Source organism: Panthera onca, chromosome A1, assembly GCF_046562875.1.
Source record: "Panthera onca isolate mPanOnc1 chromosome A1, mPanOnc1 haplotype 2, whole genome shotgun sequence".
NCBI lineage: Eukaryota > Metazoa > Chordata > Mammalia > Carnivora > Felidae > Panthera > Panthera onca.
The window spans coordinates 222,418,111-222,438,325 of NC_138339.1; the positions used below are offsets into that span (position 1 = coordinate 222,418,111).

The window sequence follows — 20,215 nt, forward strand, 5'->3', positions numbered from 1 at the left end:
TCAAACTCACGGACTGTGAGATCATGACCCGATCTGAAGTCGGACGCTCAACCTACTGAGCCACCCAGGCGCCCTACAGTGGAATCATTCTTGTTACCATATCTGAGCCTCTCAAAGACTCTTAGTAGTAGGTTGTTATTCTGAATAAGAACAACCCCTTACATTTCTTAGCTTGAAAATATACTTTTTTATTATATTAATTTAATTGTATTTCATTTCTTTCCTTGTATTTCTAAGTCACTTTTATCTCACTCCCTTCCCTCCTAAAACTTCCATAGATTTCTAGAATTAAAAGCTCTCATTGATGTTTAGACAAGTTGTTCTTCCAATGCTATCTCCTCACTTCACCTCCTTGGAAATATATTTCTTTGTTCTCCTTCCGCCTCCGATCCTGTCCTTGCCTTCCTCTTCTCCTGACTCTTCTGCTCTTCACAAGGCTCTGTCCTAAAATTTAACCGCTTTTTAAAGGCTTCGCGTAAACACCGTCTCCTTAAAAAAATCATTCTTGCCAGGGCACCTGAATGGCTCAGTCGGTTGAGCGTCCGACTTCAGCTCAGATCATGATCTCACGGTTCATGAGTCTGAGCCTCGCGTTGGGCTCTGTGCTGACAGCTCAGAGCCTGGAGCCTGCTTCGGATTCTGTGTCTCCCTCTCTCTCTCTGCCCCTCCCCCAATCGTGCGCGCTCGCTCTCTCTCTCTCTCTCTCTCTCTCTCTCTCTCTCAAATATAAACATTTAAAAAAATTAAAAATAATCATTCTTGCTAATACATTCGGATGTGATCTCTTCCTTTCCAAGGTTCCCAATATATGTGATAACTTTGTTTCAACAACTATGTCATAATGGTGTCAGACATTTACTGAAGTAACATATTAGATTTTAACTTCTTGAAAGCCCTGGCTTTCTTCTTTTTAATTCAAACCCCAGATCAAACATGACTTCCAGTGTGAATTCTTTTCCACACACTTAATTCCCTTCTCTGCCTACCATGTACTTTTTACATGCTCCGCACAGATGCGCTTATCACATTATGTTGAGATGGTTGGTTTTGATATTTATCTTCTTTTTTAAGCTGTAAGCAACTTGAAGGAGCATAGCATAGTGGTTAAGCTGCCAGACTGTCTGGGTTTAAATTCTAGCACTGCTAGCAATGTGACTTTAGGCAAATGACTTAACTTCTCTGTGCCTTAGTTTTCCGATCTCTAAAAATGAAAAAAATAATAGTAGCTACCTCATAGAGTTGCTGCAAGGATTAAATGAGTTTTAACATGTAAAATGCTTATCAGGCAGTGAGCAATTATAATTACTGTACTTCATTGTCCTTTGTATTTTTATTGACAAGAACAATGATTACAGTACACAGGCACACAGCAGGTGTTTGCTGAATGAATGAATAAATAAGAAAAGGTGTATATGATGTTTCTTCCTAATAGATCCCAAAGTCAAAGATAGAATGTCTTTTCACCCAGAGGTTTCCCACAGCAATTAATATGGGGTTTATAATAGGTGACCAATAAATGTCCGTGGAGCATGCTTTGTAACTATTAATCCAGGGACTGCCAGATTGAGAGCAATAAAAATAATAAATTATACAATGAATTAGGCTCCCATCAAATAAACGGTCACACAGGATCTTACATTAAGGTTGTGAGAACATTTCCCTTTCCGGTCAGGAAGATTACTTAACTTGCATGGATGGTGTTAGCCAGACTCTGGCTCACTAACGATGTGGGGGATGCCCACAACGTAGATCTCAACCCGGATCACGGAGGGTCCGGGACCACACGAGGGGAGAATTTTGACACTGAGGTTCTGTGGCCCCCAAAGGGTGGATGTGGGCCCCAGCCCTGCCACGAGGGAAGGTGCACAGAACCCTGCAGAAGCTCTCCACAAAATCTGGTCAATCTGACTCTGCATCCCAGAGGAAGGCTCCCACCGCCCTGGGGCTTTGGCTACGAGGAGTGAATCAACTGGGGATTTTGAAAAAGTGGACTAAAAGAGAAAAAACAACCCTTCGGGGCAGATTAATCAGGCAGGCATGGGGCTATTTCACAGTCCGGCAGACAAGCACTCTCATGTCAGCCACCCCACAGAAAAAGGCAGGGGACCTGTTTGTTCGACTAGAAACGCTTACCCTGGCTTCTTCTCCCTCCCTCCCCACCTTTGTCACTCAACTTTCCTACTTCTGTGTTGGAGAGGTTTCTTTCCCCCTCCCTTCGGCTTTTGAAAGTAACATCGGTGGAGCAGCTAATGAGGCGGTGGAAAGCAAGCTGGTCCGTTCTGGGTTGCTAATGACTCCATTCCCGGGAGCCTAATCAAAGATTTGTACATTTAATTGCTGTCAAGTCAGCTCCAACCACCTGCCATTTCTGCAGCACCTGAGCTCCTAGCTCGGTAGCCCCTGATTCTAAATGAATCCATCACCATTTCTAAAGGCCAGAAAGTCAGGCTGCTGGGCAACCCTGAACGGGGTATATCCTGGAGGGCAGAGACCAGCCGGCCTCGCGGAGCGTGCCTGATCTAACCGGGTCGGCATTGGAGGGACACCTGTGCCTCTCTGGGACCAGACTTCTGTTTCTAGGGGGAAGGAAGGGTGGGTGTGGTGAGGACAGGGTGTGGGAACAAAGAGGAGGAAGAAGGTGACATCTGATCACACTCTTTCTGAATCTGTTAATGCTTTTATCCTGAAGGATGACTTAACTTCCATCCCGGTGCATGGTTGGCCCATGGATCAATATTTGCTAGGCAGCCTTTCCACGTGAAATGGTAATTGTTTTATTGTCTTTCCCAAATTCAGGTCGTAGTTGTCCCCCTGGGCTTTTTTTTTTTTTTTCTTTTTTTTTGGCGATTTCAGGAATGAGAAAACAGTTAATCTGGACCTGTGTTCAACCTAATGGTAAAACAGGCTACCTCATGGGGATTTAAATGAGTTGGGAAAGAAAATTATGTTTAGCGTCTCCTTTTCTAATTGCAGTAAAAATTCTTTAAACACACATCCTATACTCGCACGTTATTCTTTTCTCCTGTGATGGGTATATCGAGTACATGCATCGTAGCTGACCTTTATGAGATCAGTCTCCAGAGCGATGGTTCTCAAACTTGAGATCGCGTCGGAATCGCCTGAAGGACTTCTTAAAACCCTCCTTGGCCGGGCCCTCCCGCAGTTCTGATTGAGTCTGCTGTGGGTGAGGTCTGAGGCTTTGCATGCCTAACAAGTTCCCAGGTGATCCTCACCCCCCCCCCCCCGGACTGAGGGAACTTTCTTAAAGCCTCTTGGAAATGGCAATCTCCTTGTCTACAGGGCAATGAGATTGCCATTTACTGAACACTTGATTAGCTGCGTCTGGCTGCTGGTAACTGAGTTGACCATGGCAAAGAGGCACTGACCCTGACACCTCAAGCGGGAAAAGAAGGGAATTCTCCTTTTTCACCTTCCCATCACACGCTCACATGTGATGTGTAAAGGAAGAAGATACAAAGCACCGAACAGCGGTTGGGCAGATACGGTGCTTTGCCCTATAGATAAATAGCCCCTCCCGTCCCCCGAAATCCTTTAGTTGGAATATGGCTACTTGTATTTGGGAATTCATTTTCCCTTAGGGTGACCAGCCCTCTCGGTCTGTTCAGCCCTGAGCTTTCCCAGTGCTAAAACTTAGGGTTATGGGCAAATGGGGGCCCTGATCACCTTCCCTCCCTTTTGGTTAAGCAGAATCTACATCAAGAAGGGCATATTGTTAATTCAGATCTACAAAAACACAAAACAAAAAACCCCGCAAAAAGCCAAGGTAACTATTGTCAGACTATGAGTATTTTTGCCAGACCCTGCCAAGAAAAAGGAGGGAAGTAAGGTATTTAGATTGATAAATATTCACTCACGGTCCCCAACTTGCCATTGGCAAATACTTGCCCTAGGCAACATTGGGACTGGGCCCATTTTTCATTATCGATTAATAGTGAGGAGGTTTTCTTTTTTTATTTCCTCGATCTGAATTTCTAGCCTTTTATGACCAGCCAGTTGATCTGGTGAAGAGGTTGCTGTGACCAGCTGTGTCCTACAGCTTTCTGTTACTTGCTGTTTTCTTATATTTCTTTGTCTTCCTCCTCTCCACACAGTTGTCGCCATGTTCCAGACAAATGCACACTTGTTTTGATTTCCTCCTTACGGCTTAGTCTATTTATATCAGGGGACCCTGGAAAGTGTGCAAGATAACCTTACTAGAAAGCTAAATGAATTCTAAAAAGCAAACACCATACGATCTGCCAATCAGATGGGAAAATATTGTTAACTGTTATTCACTTACTACCTGAGATCTTTCCCTAGAGTGCTTGAAATCACAGAACTGAGGTACACTTGCTCTCTGTTCACCTTTGGAATTTAGGTCTAAATGCATCGATGATCTGGGCAGATAGAACAAAAAAATAATTGCTCGCAACCTGACAAGACCAAGGACAAGGGTATGTATGTGCACGTATATATTTTCATGGAAAAATTAAATCAGCGGCTCTCTTGATGGAAAATTCAGTGCTCTCCGAGTTGAGAATTCCCCAGGAGCAAAACTGCCTTGAAGGAGGGGTCTCCTGATTCTGTCATTTTCCGCTCATCTTGCGAGGCTGCACCGAAGCACCATTTTCTGGGAGTATCCTTCCCTAGCCCGGCCCCTCCCCACCTCCCGGCCTGTTTTGCAATTATTTGGTGCCCCTGTTTTAGCTCTTCTTACGTAGCCTTGGGGTTGTTTGCGTGTGTATTTGTCTTTACCTTTGACTGTAAGACTCGGAGGCCAGGATACAGGATATATTGCTAGTGGGCGCCTTGCTACCTCATGCAGTGCTTGGCATCCAGTATGTGCTCAATAAACATTTGGTGATTGAACACTGGCCGTTATACTTGAAGCCGTTTCGGGGGTTCTAAACACGACTCCTGCTGATCGTTTTGTGGTATTTATTTTAATACGGTAAACAGGATTGGGGCCAAGTCCAGAGATGTTTTATGTTCCTCCCTTGTAACATACAGTCTGGGCACAGACATCCTCAAAGGTCAAATTGACCAAGAGACGGGATTAAAAGCATGAGGTTGAAAAGGCAATTGGTTCGCTTTATTTCACTCATAGTTCATACGCTTGCTTCGTTCCCAGTGGTCCCATAAAACCCAGAGCTATGGAAAGTGAAACGATCGGGAAGCTCATCCCTCTTGCCACCATATTTCCCCCTCCCCCTTTCCCGTGTAAGTTGGAAAGCTGCCTTCTGCTCTGCTGTGGGACAGACGGGCTGACTCTGGCCCGGAGAAGCATTTATTATCAACCTGGAAACCTGGCTGGGAATAATGTTCAAAATGGTACTGTTGGGGCCTGGGACAGAGGTCTGTGCTCAGCCCAGCCTAATGCTGACCTTCACTTTTTCTGCCTTCATCTCACCAGAGTATAAGGCAAATGGTGAAAGAAATGGAGAATGTTCTCCTCTGGAAACTTGGACTTTATTGCAGGTGGGACTCACTTCACCCCAGTAGGAGTGGTCCCAAAGAGCTATGTGAAAATCACATTTTTAGAAGTCTAGTCATATTTAAAATGCACTCCAAAAACTGGCCATTTGAGAGAGGTTTTCATGAATACTTACTTTCAAAGTCTCGTCTTTGCTAATGGAATATTAATTCATAGTCCCGCTTCTGTGAAAATCCAGATTTCCACCGGCTAGATTTGCTCCACGCAAGGTGCATGAGAACTGTTCAAGTTTGGTTGCAGGTGGCATGGAGATGGGTAATCATTAATCATTATTAATAAGTTCGGAGTCCTCTCAGGCACTCGTGCTTGGGGACTTCAGCTTTTCCTCCCTCGTGCCGCCTCAGGAGTGCCCCTCCGTCTTCCCTCTCTCTCCCACCTCGCTCTTCCCTCCATGGGATGAACAAGATAAAAACAAGAGGACCAAAGAAGAGAGACCTCTGCAATGTTCTCCGCTTTATTCGGAAGGTATGGGCTTGCAGCCAGAAGGTGATGAGCGAAACTGAGAAATGGAAAGCAAAGAGAGGGGAAAAATTCCAAGCTCCGGACCAGAGGGTAGCAACAGGGTGGATTTAAACCTCCTGTGGAATCTTTCTTCTTTCTGAGACATACCCTGCCTGGGAGGGGGATTCAGTGTGATGTGTAAGAGTGCCCACACAGCACTCGTCACATCCCGTCCCTAGTTTCCTCTCACACTAACCCCGTGTTCAATGTTTCTGGGCCTCAGTTTCCTATACGGGCACGGCAGAACCTCAGACGGTCTGTAAGCAGGGGTGCCGTGCGAGGGTGCCATCCGCTTAGTGCGACTGTTCTGGAATTACACAGGACTGTTTTTCAGTTAGGCCGTGTGCCAGAAAGAGAGGAGAGAGTCTAGTCAGGATATTTAGCTTATCAGCTGCCACTGCACGAATTTTCCCCTGCTACAAACTTCCTAACATTCCGACCCTTCTGGTTTGAAAATTTCCAAGGCTGTTCCTATGCCAACCAAAAACATCACACGATCCGTGTTTCTTGTGCAATGTAGCAGTGGGGTCTATGTTACCAGGAAGATGTGTCAAAGGTGTGGTTTATTTCTCATTCTTTTATGTGGAGGCTAGTGATTTCAGAGAATGCAACAGAGCCCTGTGAGACACTGAAATGCTCATCCAGACACCCAACTGCCCTGTGCCTCCGCCAGGTCCCTTAGGATAAGACAAATGCTCCCAGACATCTCGTCCATATGGAAAATGTCAGACGGTTCATCTCAAAACTCCAGTATCCGGGTGTTTTCAAAACACCCGAGCGCCGCCCTGAACTACACAATTATAAATCAGATGCTTGGTTTCATGCAGTGTCGTCTGACTATTCTGGACAAAATCCTGACATGTACTTTGTCTCTTTTTTCGGACAGTTATCCTAATTTCTATCTTTGCAGTGAAAGAACAGCTTCTATCTGTCTTCACCAGTCGGTCTTCTTATTTTGATGAGGGGCTCACCTCAAAGATGAAGAGTTTAACCACTCAAACCACCACCACCAATAACAACAGTCACCGACCAACCGCAAAAGAAAGAAAGCATGAAATCAAAAGCCCCAGGGCCCAGCCCTGCAGTCCGCAACCTTGCTGTGATCTGGCCAGGTCATGAGCTCCAGCCTCAGCTTATTCACTTATACAACAGGGATGATAACCCTCGTTCTGCAGACTTCTTGCAGGATTCAATGAGACGCAGTTTGGAAGTACTTGGAAATAACACGTGCACTGCATTATGTTTTGGCCCATTGATCATTCAGGCGTTCGGCCTTTGCTCTGGAGAAGGACCACTGACAGCCATGCACCCACAGGCCCCAAGCTGGGCTTTTACTCCAGCCATCCCTTTGCCATCCCAATCTACACTGTCCACAAGCTCTAGAAGTCAACAAATTTGAGATTCTGTTCCCACAAGGGCCCTCTCTGGTCTTCCAGAAAAACAGCCATCAGCTTGCCCTGCTGGGTGAATATTGCTCAATGCTGACCTTAGTTAGCTATCATTTTAACCATTCTCAACCAAAAAACATCTACCTGGGTTAGAGTAGTATAATCGCACTACCATTTTTTTTTTCTTTTTAGAAGACATTTTATATTAAAAGTGTTTTTGGTCAAGTTTATTGAGGCATAATTTGCATACTATAAAATTCGCTCTTTTTATTGTACAGTTTTATGAGTTTTGAAAACACATGGTCTGTGTGACCACCACTGTGATCCTTATCTAGATCGATTCCATCATCTCCCAAAATGCCCCTTTTCGAGGTCAACCTCTTCTTACTCCAGGTCCTGGCAACCATTGATTGGTTTTCTGTCTCCATAGTTTTGCCTTTTCCAGAATGTCTTACAAATGCAGTCATAGAGTATGTGGTTTTGGGGTCTGGCTGCTTTCACTTAGCATAATGCATTTGAGATTCATCCATGTTGCTGTGTGTATTCATAGTTTGTTCCTTTTTATTGCTTAATAGTAATAAGCAGTCCAACGCATGCACTGTATCCGTTCAACAGTTGAAGGACAGGGAGATGTTTCCATTTCTTGGTGATTATAAATAATGCTGTAAGCACTTTTGTAAGGTGTTTCATATGTACATACATTTTCATTAGACCTTTGCTTTTAAGAGATGTATGTAAGTTTCATTCCGGATGAACAATCAGAGACTGAGAGATTTGGGAGACCCCTGGGGAGAGGAGAGAGTATATTTCCTTCAACATTCAGTCAGGCCCAGACCTGCCAGTTAAACAGGGACTAGTTGTAGCAAGAGGCTGTTATTATTTCCACCGAGGACACTTGTAGAATAGAAATGAAAACTAACATTATTTTTCTGAGCCCCAGGGGAAGAATATAAGTACATGATGGCAACCATCAATTTAGTGGGTCCAAGGTTGTCTAGGCGATTAAAGTAATATTTCCACGGGTTTTGGCAATTCCCGGCATAGGTCACCTTCATGTACTGGGTGAATTCTTTTTCAAATCACTGGTAACTGTTCTTTAATATGTAGAGAAGAATAAAGCACCTGTTGGCAGATTGTTTACTAACAAACTCTCCAGGGTCGTTCAGGTTAAATAAACTCTCTTTTTGGCTAATGTAGGGGGGAAACCGTGGTTCTTAGTTGAAATAGTTATATTGGAATCTCTACTGTGCACACGACACCAGGGTAATTATCAACCCCCACTGAGAGTTTCAGGCATAGCATCAATTCTACCTGATTTCTCCCTGTACCCATCACAAAAATAGGAGTTAGGGAGGAGAACCAGCCATACCAGTAAGAAAGTTCAGCTAACCCTGGAGTCTCATCAAATCTCTCCTGCCGTCGTACTTTTTCACCCTGGGGCTCCTGTGTCCTCTGACCCCTTACCATTAAATATTTGTATCCACTCAGGAGACATTTACTGTGCGCTTGCTTCTGTCAAGCCCTTGGATGAGTCGGGAGCTCCCAAAGATGACTGCACTTAGAGAACAATCATGCCTCTCTCACGTAGCCTTCAGTGTGAATGAGTTTCAATGCTGGTAGTGCTCCAATCATCTCTGGACAATTTTTTTCACAAGCAGCAAAGGCGAAAGAAGAGATAGCTGAAATAGCTAAACTAAGATGTAAATAAACAAATGTTTTATTTAAGTAGAAAAATAAAAGTTTTGCCTACCTAATATATGGCGTTACGCAAGTACGACAGTCTCGTGTTCCGCCTTTTGATTACGCGTGTGGGGCATCTCAGCTTACCCGTGTGGGCCAGCCCTCTCTGAAACGTTATTTCAGTGAGGAAGTGTGTTTGGAGTTCTGAACAACTAACTTGTGAACAGAACTTCAGACACAGCCTACAAACAATTTGAAGAGTTAGATCTGTCGACGGCTGATTTACGGAACTGCTGGTTTGGGGTTCGTTAGTGTCCACGTTGGGAGGCACCCCACCGTCTGAGCCCTGAGTTCTGTCAGTACCACTCAGTAGCACTGAGGCCTTAACAATATGAAAAATACTAATAACAATGGCAATAATAGTGAGAGGAGCTAACTTTTTCGGAGCATCATAGCTGAGAGAATAGGAACGAATTTAGCACCGTGAGTGGTTCCAAAGGTCTGAGACTTGGAGCGGGTGGGTTAAGTGGAGATGAAGACATACAGACACACACGTGTGCATACACACACATATACGCATACATGTGCACGCACATACATACATACATAAACACATGCACACAGATACATGCATACATGCATGCATGCAACTGGGGAGCAAAGCCAGAGCCTGCTCCCCTCTAGTGTTGTTATAGGGCTTGACTGTAGGGTTTTACAGAGGGAAGTCTTGATTCCATTTTGATGATGACCATAAATGTGAGATCAAAGGCAGGGAAATCCGTTATTGGCTACTGCAGTAATCCAAGAACGGGTGATAAAATCCTCAGGATGGAGGGAAGGCAGCAGACCCAAAAGGCTATTTTACAAAGACAGATTCATTTGGGTTTGGTAGCCAACTGAATGGGAAGAAAGGGGGGTGTATGGGGCCTAGTTTCTAAGCGGTTGATCAGTGGTTCTATTAATTAGAATGGGAAACATCAAAGAATGAGCCAGTTTGAAGAGGAAGGAAGACACATTTGGTGTTAGATCTGCCATGGAAATTACCTGGAACTACTCTGCCTTGATATAAAGAAGATCTTCCTGATATTTTAATCTATGCAGAAGTGAGCTCTCCATCACTAGGAGTATTCAAGCAGAGGCTTATATAACCATCTGTCAAGGTTATAAAAGAGGCATTGCCTGTATTGGGTTAGAGGCCAGGGTGAACAGCCTTTACATCCTTTCCAGCCGTAAGAGTCTATGATACTCCAGAAGTAGGGGGAAAAAAGGCTATTTATTTCATGCACTGTTGTGGTCTCCAGACAGATTTTAAATACCACTGTGACATATACCATGAAATAAAAACAAGTTGAAAAAGGGAGTGGTTAAGTTAACTGCACACTTTTTATGTGCGTGCCAGTAGCTCTATATTTACTTTAGATGCATTTTTTATCTGAGGCTATTTATATCCAGAAATTTAGCTACTGCATCACAAATCGACATTCAGTATTTGGCACACTTACAATGTCGGGGGCTCTGACATAGCCATCTCTCCGCGCGTGTGTATAAATGTGCGGTTACGTATGTGTAAATAAAAAAAGACCATGATTTGCAACCAAATGATTACTATTTTCCATTTAGTGCATATCTATTCTATTACTGCAAAGCAGTCATTTATAAATCTTTCACCAGGCAGCGATTTTGAGGAGAGTTAAATATCAATCTAAGTATAACATCAGTATGTAAACAGATTGATGAATTGCTAGATTGCTACGATATAAACCATATGGAACCGTGAACAACGCTCTGAAGAGCTAGGGATAATTTTAGCATTTTATGAAAACCGAGGACAAGACAGAGCTACCCTACCACTTCTTGAAACTTCTCAGCGCTCTTCTGTTTTCACTCTCCAGGCTGCATGGAACAATTAGCATTCTGAACATTAAAAATATAACCTGCTAGATTGTTTCCGTCCTCAGGCAGGATCAGCGGACTCTGTGGGTGTGAGTGCCGGAAAAGTCTGCAGAAATAGACTGGGGAGGATGTATTACCCTGAGAGGCAGGCTCTGTTATCTGTTCCCTCAAATTCCGTACGTACATGGTTAAGGTTCCAAAGCACTGAGCAGGTCTTCAAAGGGATCCACGAAGGGGGAAAAAAAAAAAAAAAAGAAAGAAAGAAAAGGCTAAGAATCCTTTACTTCTCAAGTGGCAGGAACAACACTAGAATCCAGGCTTCCTGTCTGTCAGTTCTGAGCTCTTTTTATAAAATGACACTAGCTTCGCATACTAAATCCAGTGATGGCATAATACAGTTTATACTTTGCTGCAGTCATGAAAGCTTCTCTCTCTCTCCCCCCCCCCCCCCCCAGTTATATAAGCGGATCCTTTTCTCTTTCTAGTTGCAGATACAGCACTGCACTAACGCTGAGGGTGGATGGAATGAAGTTAAGGGATCCTGGGGATTCTTTTATGATTTCAGGAATTTTAGGCTAAAATCTATGTGGTCAGAGTAGAGCAGAGAATTAAGCAATTTTGGGCTGAATTTAAGCACAAAAGGCAGCCAATGTGGAAAATTACTTAATCCTTCGCTGAATTTGGGTTCTGCAAACCTGACCTGCATCAGCACAGAAGAGAAAATTCCCTGGGGGGTACTCAGAGGTGAGCCACGGAGATTAGCAAAGAAGGCTCTCAGGTAAGGCTCTAAGAATTGCAGTCATTTAGCCAAGGAGGCAGAGGGCGGATACGGTAATGGCCGCCAAGTTTACACCACACTGTCATACAGGGAATTATGGCCTGTCGTCTCTGAGCACAGAAGGAGGTGGGCTGGGCCTCCAGACCCAGACCTTCACCTTAGCTTCTGGGAAACCTGTTAACATAACACGAGCATGTGGACAATGAAGTGTCCTTCCTCTTCAGAGGGGAGGCCAGCAGCCCCGGGGACAGGCTGACACTTTCTTCCTGAGGGCAGGAGAGGGGTCCGGGAGTGCCTGGCTGGGCTCGGGAGGAGCTGGGCTTAGGAGCAGACCCTGTACTTCTGACTCCAGACTGGCCTCCTTCCTCTCAGGAGGGGCCCTAGAAGGAAGACTGGAAAGTGACTGGAGCGAGAACCATCGTTTTGCTATGTTTCCTGTTTCATTCTGCTGGGGAGTGGGGGTGAGGGTGGGGTGGACGCTTCATGGTTTTTAAAAATAAAACAAACACGAGTGCCCTGATTTACTGTGTTGGGATAATTTTCTTTTAGGGACTCTAACAAATGCCTCTTGCCATTGAATATGATGATTTATTCTAACTTCATTAGGTATCGATCCCAGATTCGTCTCCCGAGGCCCTTCCAATGCGCTTACCTACCTGGAGCCTCTCGCTGGGACAGGCACAAAGAACAGGACCGAAGAATTCCATTTCTAAGAGTGAGTATAGTAAGCAGGGGTAGAAAAACATGTGCACATCACCTTGAGTGGAACCCGGTAGGGCTTGGTGTGAGGCCCGTCTTGCAAGGTTCTAGTGAAATAAAAAAACATGACACCATAGGACAGAATGGGCTTTATAAGTTCAGTGCATTGAATTAAGTGGGCTGATTACTGTTCAATGAGAGAATGGGTAATATGGAGGAAGGGGGGAAGGAGAAGGAGATGGAGAGAATATTGTAGCCGCAGAAGACTATATCCTGAACCTTAAGGCACTAAAACCCACGCACTTCCCAAAGGGAGTGTCTCCATGTCACTCACTACCTAGACATCGGTATCATTTCTTCACTGCGTGTGCCGTCATCAGAGGCGCTCCCGATGATGTCAGCTGCTCCTCTAGGCACGTAACCTTTGGCAGCAATAGCACGTATTTGCTCCTGCCCGACTCCGGGTAGCAAGTCCACATAGATAAAGCCCTCCCCTCAAGGCCGTCTCCCCACCGATGACCTCTGGGGCACTCAGGCTCAGCTTTCCTGCTTTGAGAACTTCCTAGTTAAGTCCCCCTTATCACTGGGAAAACTTGACCTCTAACATGCAAAGCGGGTCATGGAGCAGGGAGAACGGAACTCTCTGACTTTAAAGTCAACTTGGCTTTGCTTACCTTTGAAATAGAGCATTTGTATTTTGAAACTGTTTATGAGAAGTTCTCTGAGTACTGAACTGCAAACACAGATACCAAGAAATTCTGGGGCCAGAGTGTCCAAATAACTGGGATAAGGACAATTGAGTTGAATAGTAATAAAATCTGGCACCGATTGTTTAGGCTTTCGAATTCTCCGATGACAAGCCTTCCTTGGCTCGGCCCTTTGGTCCAGGGAAAAGAGCACAGGATCTGGAAATAAAGAATGTGTATTTGAGTCTTTTCACTGCTGTCCCCCAACTGTGAGAACTTAGGCATTCTGCTTTGTTCAGGACGCTAAGCTTCGGTTTTATCACATGTGACAGGGATCAGCAACATCTACTTTCACGGGATTTTTGAGAGGATTAAATGAAGGAATAAATACTTTCCAAGTGCTTCATGAGGAGTCCTCCCCCCGCCCCCATTTTATAGATAAATATACTGAGGTCCAGAAAGGTTAAGTAACTTGTGCAAGGTAACACAGCCGGTAAGTATTATATCCTGGAACTTCGATCAGAGTAGGTGGTCAAGAAATTTCTGTTAAAATGAGATTAACATCATGTATGTGATTCCATCTTCCTGAGAAAAATTTGCCTTTTGGGCAAAAAGAAGCCTGGTGCTCTTTCACATTTTCCCAAATTGCATTAGGCTCAATTTTCTGCCATGAGACATGGAAGGAAAATGAGCCCCTGTTGCATTTGTTTCTCCGGTTGGTTTCTCTGATCCTTGTAATACAAAAATTACAACAGGATTAACCCAGAACTATAGACAAAATTGAGGAAAGCATTAACAGATAGAGTCCTTAGTATCGTGCTTTACGAAGAGTACACGTTCAATAAGCGTATGTTGACTGAGGGTTTAGAAAGATCAGTTCTCCGATATTCTGGTAGAGGGCCAACCAGTCCCGGAAAAGAAAACAGGCATTTCAGATGGCTTTAAGTGTCCTACTCTGGAGGAAAATAAACAAGCACAGAGTGAGGACAACAGGGCTGGAGTCAACGTGACACTCTAGGAACTACAAAATCACATCAGTTATTTTGGCAAATGGAGTTCTAGACACTTGCCATAGCACCAGATGATGTTTATTCCCACAAGAAGATTATTATAATGCATCTCTTGGATTAAGTTTTTCCTTTTACGAGGACGCTATGTCAGAGTCGGCTAAACTAAACTAAGGCTAAGTCTGCCTTCCAAATGTACCTGCTTTTCACTTTCAGAAGCACGCCTACATCTTCATACACTGCCTTTATGACTTGGTCCTCAGAATAATCGCGGTGGGGGGGGGGGCGGTAAATAGAGCAGGTATTATTATTTGTGATCTTTACGGGGTGGGGCTGGGGAGACTGTGTATCCTGCGTGCATCTAGCAGGGTGGCTGGTGTATAAACAATACATAGGAAATACACAATAAATAATAGCTATCATTGAGTGCTTTTACTGGGTGGCAGATACTACTTTAAGCACTCCACATACATGGACACATTTCTTTAAGGGGAGTTAGGCATAACTGATGAGCGTGTGAGCCTGCCACTCGCCAGCTGAGTGACCAAGGGCACCTTGGCCCTGGTTTTATCACCTGGAATATAAGGAATAATAACAGGGTAACCTCATGGTGTTGTTGCAAAGATCACCTGAGTTGATACACATACAATAATGCTAGCGTACCTGAACGCTCGATAAATACTGGCTGGTATTTGTATTTATCCCAAAGTAACCTCTCAAGTCGTTGGCGGAACCAAGATTTGAACCCGGGCTGCCTGGCTCAAGACCCTGTATCTCTAGTCACTATTTATTTTGAATGAATAACGAGACAAGTGAATAAATAACCTAGAGTTGCCCTGCAAGACGGTGGCCGAATCCAAGTCCCCTGTCACTGCCCCCCTCCCCCCCCAACAACTATAGCCCTAGATCGAGGCTGGGCCCTGGCAAATACACAGAGCCACTTCTTGGAAGGAAGCAGGAAGTTGCCACTTATTTATGGGTTTTATGTTCCCTCTTTGTCCTCAGGTCACACTTCCTTCCAGGCTGCTGAGCCTGGTGGTGTGTGTGCGTGTACTTAGAAGTGTACCCCTTCCCTGCAGAGGTCAGTTCTTTTGCATTTCAGTGGTAGAGGATTGGATTCTTAACTCACTGAAGGAGAAACAGAGTGAGCAAAACTCTAATAAGTGACATTTGAAAAACACTGTCCGGTTCACAAAGCGCTCTCCCATCCATTTTGTCACTTGATCACTGGACATAGATTATGTTCTCTGTCTTTGAAGCAACCCAAGCATAGAGGCATCACGTGACTTGTCCAGCTCGTGGAATTGGTAAGTCCAGACCCCAGACTTTTCACCAGGGTCTGCCACCTCTGGGTCCCACGTCCCTTCCTTGACGAGAACTATGACCCTTTACACTAAGGGAACTAAGGGAACTTGGGCCTTGTCCTTTGTCCTTGGCCCTGTCCTTGGTCCTTGGCCTCAGAAAAATAATTTCATGGTATTTCCAGTGTAGATTTTGATCTCCTTGGGAAAGTTTCGTTTTGGACCTTCGTGATGACGGAGGAATGGGACAAGATGAACTCCCAGGTCACACGCACAACCGTGGAGTCTGTGATTCTTTCCCAAGAGTTTACGAAGCATGGAATGCTTGGTACAGGAAATATCCCAACAGCTGTAAAGAGCTATTTATTTGGGACCATCCAACCACGTGCTGTGATAGAAAAATGTGGGAGAAGGAGAGGGGGCGTCGGGAAAAGGATTTTACGGATTTCACGTATGCTCTTGTCTTATTCTGATGTCCTATGTCAAAACTTTTGTTCACGGCACTCTCCCACATAAAGCAATGCTCCCTGGATGCTCTCTGCCTCATCACGCTCCTTCCCCTCACGTGTATAGAGATTGTTTTTCATTTTGAACCCAACTGCTGCTTCTTTGATTCTGTAGCAAATCGCCCTTTTGAGTGTGTGGTGTAATTACTCCCATGGCAATGGACCGAAGTTAGACACAGGCCATCATGTGAGCCCGCAGCCTGAGCGGAGAGACGGGAGCAAAGAGTTCCTTTTAAAACCGCTCTCCTTAATAATAGCAGGACAGAGGTAGAAAATTACTGGCATTACAAATTGCTTTTTTCCATAAGGGTTTTGTCCCTATCTTTTAAAAGGCTGTGTCACACTGAGAAAATTTCTCTACGTTTTTAATTGCAGATAATTTTGTGTAAGGAAAACCTCCCAGTGAAAATGGTCTGATGAAATGTGCTTAGTTTGGCTTTGGCCGAGCTCCTCGTCGTCCTAAACGAGGGCACAGAAACACGCACAAACAATATTTGCTGCTACCTAAAAAGTGTAACCGCGCATTTACGGCAAAAGCAATGCAGGAGATTGAGAAGTGGAGACTGGCCCCTAAGAAGAGCTCCGCTTACATAAAAGAGGAGGGCCGAAGGAGGTGTGGTCTGCTGCCACCAAGCGGTGAGCCACGTAAGCCTGATGGCTGCCAAGAGCCCTCACTTATCGGGAGCCCAGCCTGGTCCCTGGGGAAGGTGGACAGGAAGAGGAGGAAAGTGAAGAAGACGCCAGTGCCGCCAAAGTAACCGTTAGGAAAAGACGCGTCCTAAAGCCGAATGCGCTTTTTATTCGGAGAACGCCGCATCGGGACCTCATTCGTGCTGTTTTAAGGCCCGATTCTAACAAGCTTAGTTTTCAAACCCTACAGCACGTTAGAATGAAGGAATTAGCACGCGAAGAAAGCCAGCGAACACACTACATATTTATTTTAGTCTTAACAAACACCAGTAGCAACCAACGCGATACTGGTTACGGACTCAATTTTAAGGATGATGAAACAGGTTCAGAGAAGGTCAGCCAGTAAGTGATCAAGTCTGTCTTCACATTCAGGGTTCTGGCCTCAGAGCTCATGTCTCTTCCTTTTCTCCCCCTCGCCTTTCCAAAGAGAGGCACGCCGAGAAGCAAGCCTTCATGGCCGCACAATGACAGGACAAGGGCGGGAGACAGCATGGAATCAGTATTGAAAATTTGCCGCACCCTGGGATGATCCAGTATAGAGGAAAATGGCCTCCTCGGTTCCCAAATGCGTCTATTTTAGAGGATAGTCGTCATTGATTTGCATCAATATGTCCAAATGCGTCGACTTTCTCGGGGTAAAGAGTAGGGAGAAAGAATCCTGGGGGGGATACAGGTTCAGGGGATCCAGGCGTAGCTTTGCCTTTCACTGGCTGTGGGAACTTAGCCATGTTACATCACCTCATCGCGCCTCTGTTTCCTCATCTGAAAAATTAACATAATTATTCCGCCTACCTCATGGAGCTGGTTCCGGAGGATTCAATGAGGCAATTCGTAGAAATAGTTAAAGCTGTACCTGACGCTTAGGAGGCATGACTTATGAAGCATAGACGCTTCAGAGAGGTAGACGCTTACCTCCCGAAAGGACTAAATCTGACTTCATATTTAAATTGCTCATCTGTCCATTCATTCGTTCAACACACATTCACTAAGTCCATATTATGAGCCAGCAGCGGGTGGCCACCAGGCAAACAAATATAAATAAACTACCGCTCTTCGCCAGTAGGAGCTCAGACGTGTAAACAAAAAATCTGCCGCGACGAGGGAGGTGCTGGGAGAGCATTTCTGCGGGAACACGGAGACGGGAACGTGCAGCCTCCTACCTCGCCCTGGAAGGAGTCAGGATGGCCGCCCGGAAGTGAGGTTCCACAGAAGGTGAAGAGGGAAAGGGCATTCCAATGGAGGGCACAGCATGTTTAAGCAAAGACCCAAATGGAGGAAGAGCAGGTGAATTCGCACGTCGGGTGCCGGTGTGTGGGAGGCGAGTAGGAAAGGGTATAAGGCTGAGGAGGGAATATACACATATTTGTTCTAATTGTACGGTACTGAGAAAACGGATTCGCTCACGGAACTAGTTGCAAAAGGTAGCTTTTTTATAAAAAAAGAACTCAATTTGCAATCTTGGGGTCCTCTACTAATTTGGAAGCTCGAGAGGCAGTAAGACATTTTTAGTTCAAATCTAAATTATTATCTCCCAACATCTTACGTTTCTTACCATAAAAGTCAGATGGAAAGCAGCGCGACCCTAGGATCGGGACTAAAATGGTGTAAAACACAGTAGCATGTGCGACCTGGTCCGTGTCCACTTGTCGCTGCTTGGCTGTCAGACTGGGATGAGAACACGCACCTGAGCCTCACCGGGCACACGAGTGAGCAAGGCCATGCGTGTGCACCCTGGTGAGCCGGGAAATGTCTTGTACTGAGCAGTTGACGTGAAGTAGGCTGGTGGCTTCGCAAAAAATATGAGCAGATTTTTTTTTTAATTATTGGGGCGCCTGGGTGGCTCAGTCGGTTAAGCGTCCGACTCTCGATCTTGGCTCAGGTCGTGATCTCACGGTTCATGGGATGGAGCCCCACATTGGGCTCCGCGCTGACAACGTGGAGACTGCTTGGGATTCTCTGTCTCCCTCTGCTTCTCCCCGACTCATGCTTAAGCTCTCTCTCTCTCTCTGTCTCAAAAGTAAACAAACACGTAAAAATAAATAAATAAAATAAAAATCATTATTACTATTATTATTACTGTCAATTTCAGTGACAAATTCCGCAAGTATCTGGATGCCAAAGTATATGTGAGACCCGACAGCCGACACCACGTTTTACGCATTTCCCTCCGCCCGGCACCCAGCCCCGAGCCTGCCACACAGTAGGTTCTCTATTGATGTTTGTCGAGTAACGAGCAAACATCTGGATTCGGACATTTCCAGGGTGCGCGTATGGTAACCGAGACCCTCCACAGCGGTTAATAAGCCCGGGGAGCACGGTGTATGGAGTGGGAAGACAGGTAGGGAAGCACGTGAAGGAGACGGAGAAAGTGCCAGTTGGCGGGCCCCGGTGATCTGACTATGCGACGCCAGTGTGTGCCGTGAGAACTCCTTGGCCACATCACGTACCTACTCGACTTCGCTCCCATGTAACCAACTTTTCATTTGCTTTAACAGCAATGTAAAATGTAACGGTGATTCATCATACATTTTGGGAGGACCTCTCGCTTGGAAGGAGTTGGTTGGACTCTAGAGGATTAGTGGGTCGAGAACCAAGTCGGTGCATACTGAAGGCACTGGGCTCTCTTAGGAGGCTGAATCATACACCCCAATGGAAACTTTCCCCATCCCGGGAGTCATTAATGTGTCATAACCCATAATTTAGAAATTATTGGGTGTTTGGGACTTCCTTTCTCACTCGGCCCACAGATCCTTATCCTCACACACAGACCGAACCCTCAGAGTATCGATGAAGGAGGGGACCCTCCGTCAGCTCCTGTTGGAGGAATAAGATGAGCACAGACCTAATCAGGGAGCGTCTACTCTGGGCTTCTGAACAGGACAATAATTTTTGCCGTCCTAAGTCCTATGCGTGACTGCTGCTCATCGTTCTCAAGATCTCAGCACCTTTTCCTTCTGGCGGGCCCTGGGTGACGAGTCAAAATGAAGTACTCCTCCCCGCTCGGCTGTCCGGTTCACCAGGGGTCAACCCACAAGGGAGACTGCTCAGTGAAGTGACAGAGGTCACGCCTCTGGGGATGGAAGTCAACCTTATCAGTGTTTTAGAAGCAGACCTGGATTTCTAGGCGCCTCCACACGTGAGCCCCTGTTCTGTTTCCGCATTTGCCGTCAAGGGTTATGAGATGGAGGGAGAGACGGGGTCAGGTGTTTGCAAAGGTCACTCAGTTTCATGTCTGAAAGGTGAGCGGTGATGTCAGGATCAAGTGGCCAGTGAGGACAGGGGAAGGATGACAGAGACAGACATTTCTTTTAATATTTTTTAAATGTCTATTCATTTTTGAGAGAAAGAGAGAGAGAGAGAGAGCAGGGGAGAGGCAGAGAGAGAGAGCAGGGGAGAGGCAGAGAGAGAGGGAGACAGAGAATCCATGGGATCCATGCTGTCAGCGCAGAGCCTGACGTGGGGCTCGAGTTCATGAACTGCGAGATCGCGCCCTGAGCAGAAATCAAGAGTCAGATGCTTAACGGACTGAACCACCCAGGTGCCCCTGGAGACAGACCTTTTTAAAGGCATAACCCCCACCCCCCGGACTCGC

General features: G+C 45.6%; 1 long non-coding RNA gene across 2 annotated transcripts in view; it reads left to right on the forward strand.

Annotated features, from left to right (window-relative positions):
- Positions 1-20,014, forward strand: part of LOC132682139 (uncharacterized) — an 89,565-nt gene extending 69,551 nt beyond the window's left edge. For both annotated transcript variants that reach the window (XR_009611493.3, XR_009611490.3), the window contains 2 exons: positions 12,341-12,449; positions 16,309-20,014. This is a non-coding gene — a long non-coding RNA (uncharacterized LOC132682139). The remainder of the gene's footprint in view (positions 1-12,340; positions 12,450-16,308) is intronic.
- Positions 20,015-20,215: the final 201 nt, after the last annotated feature.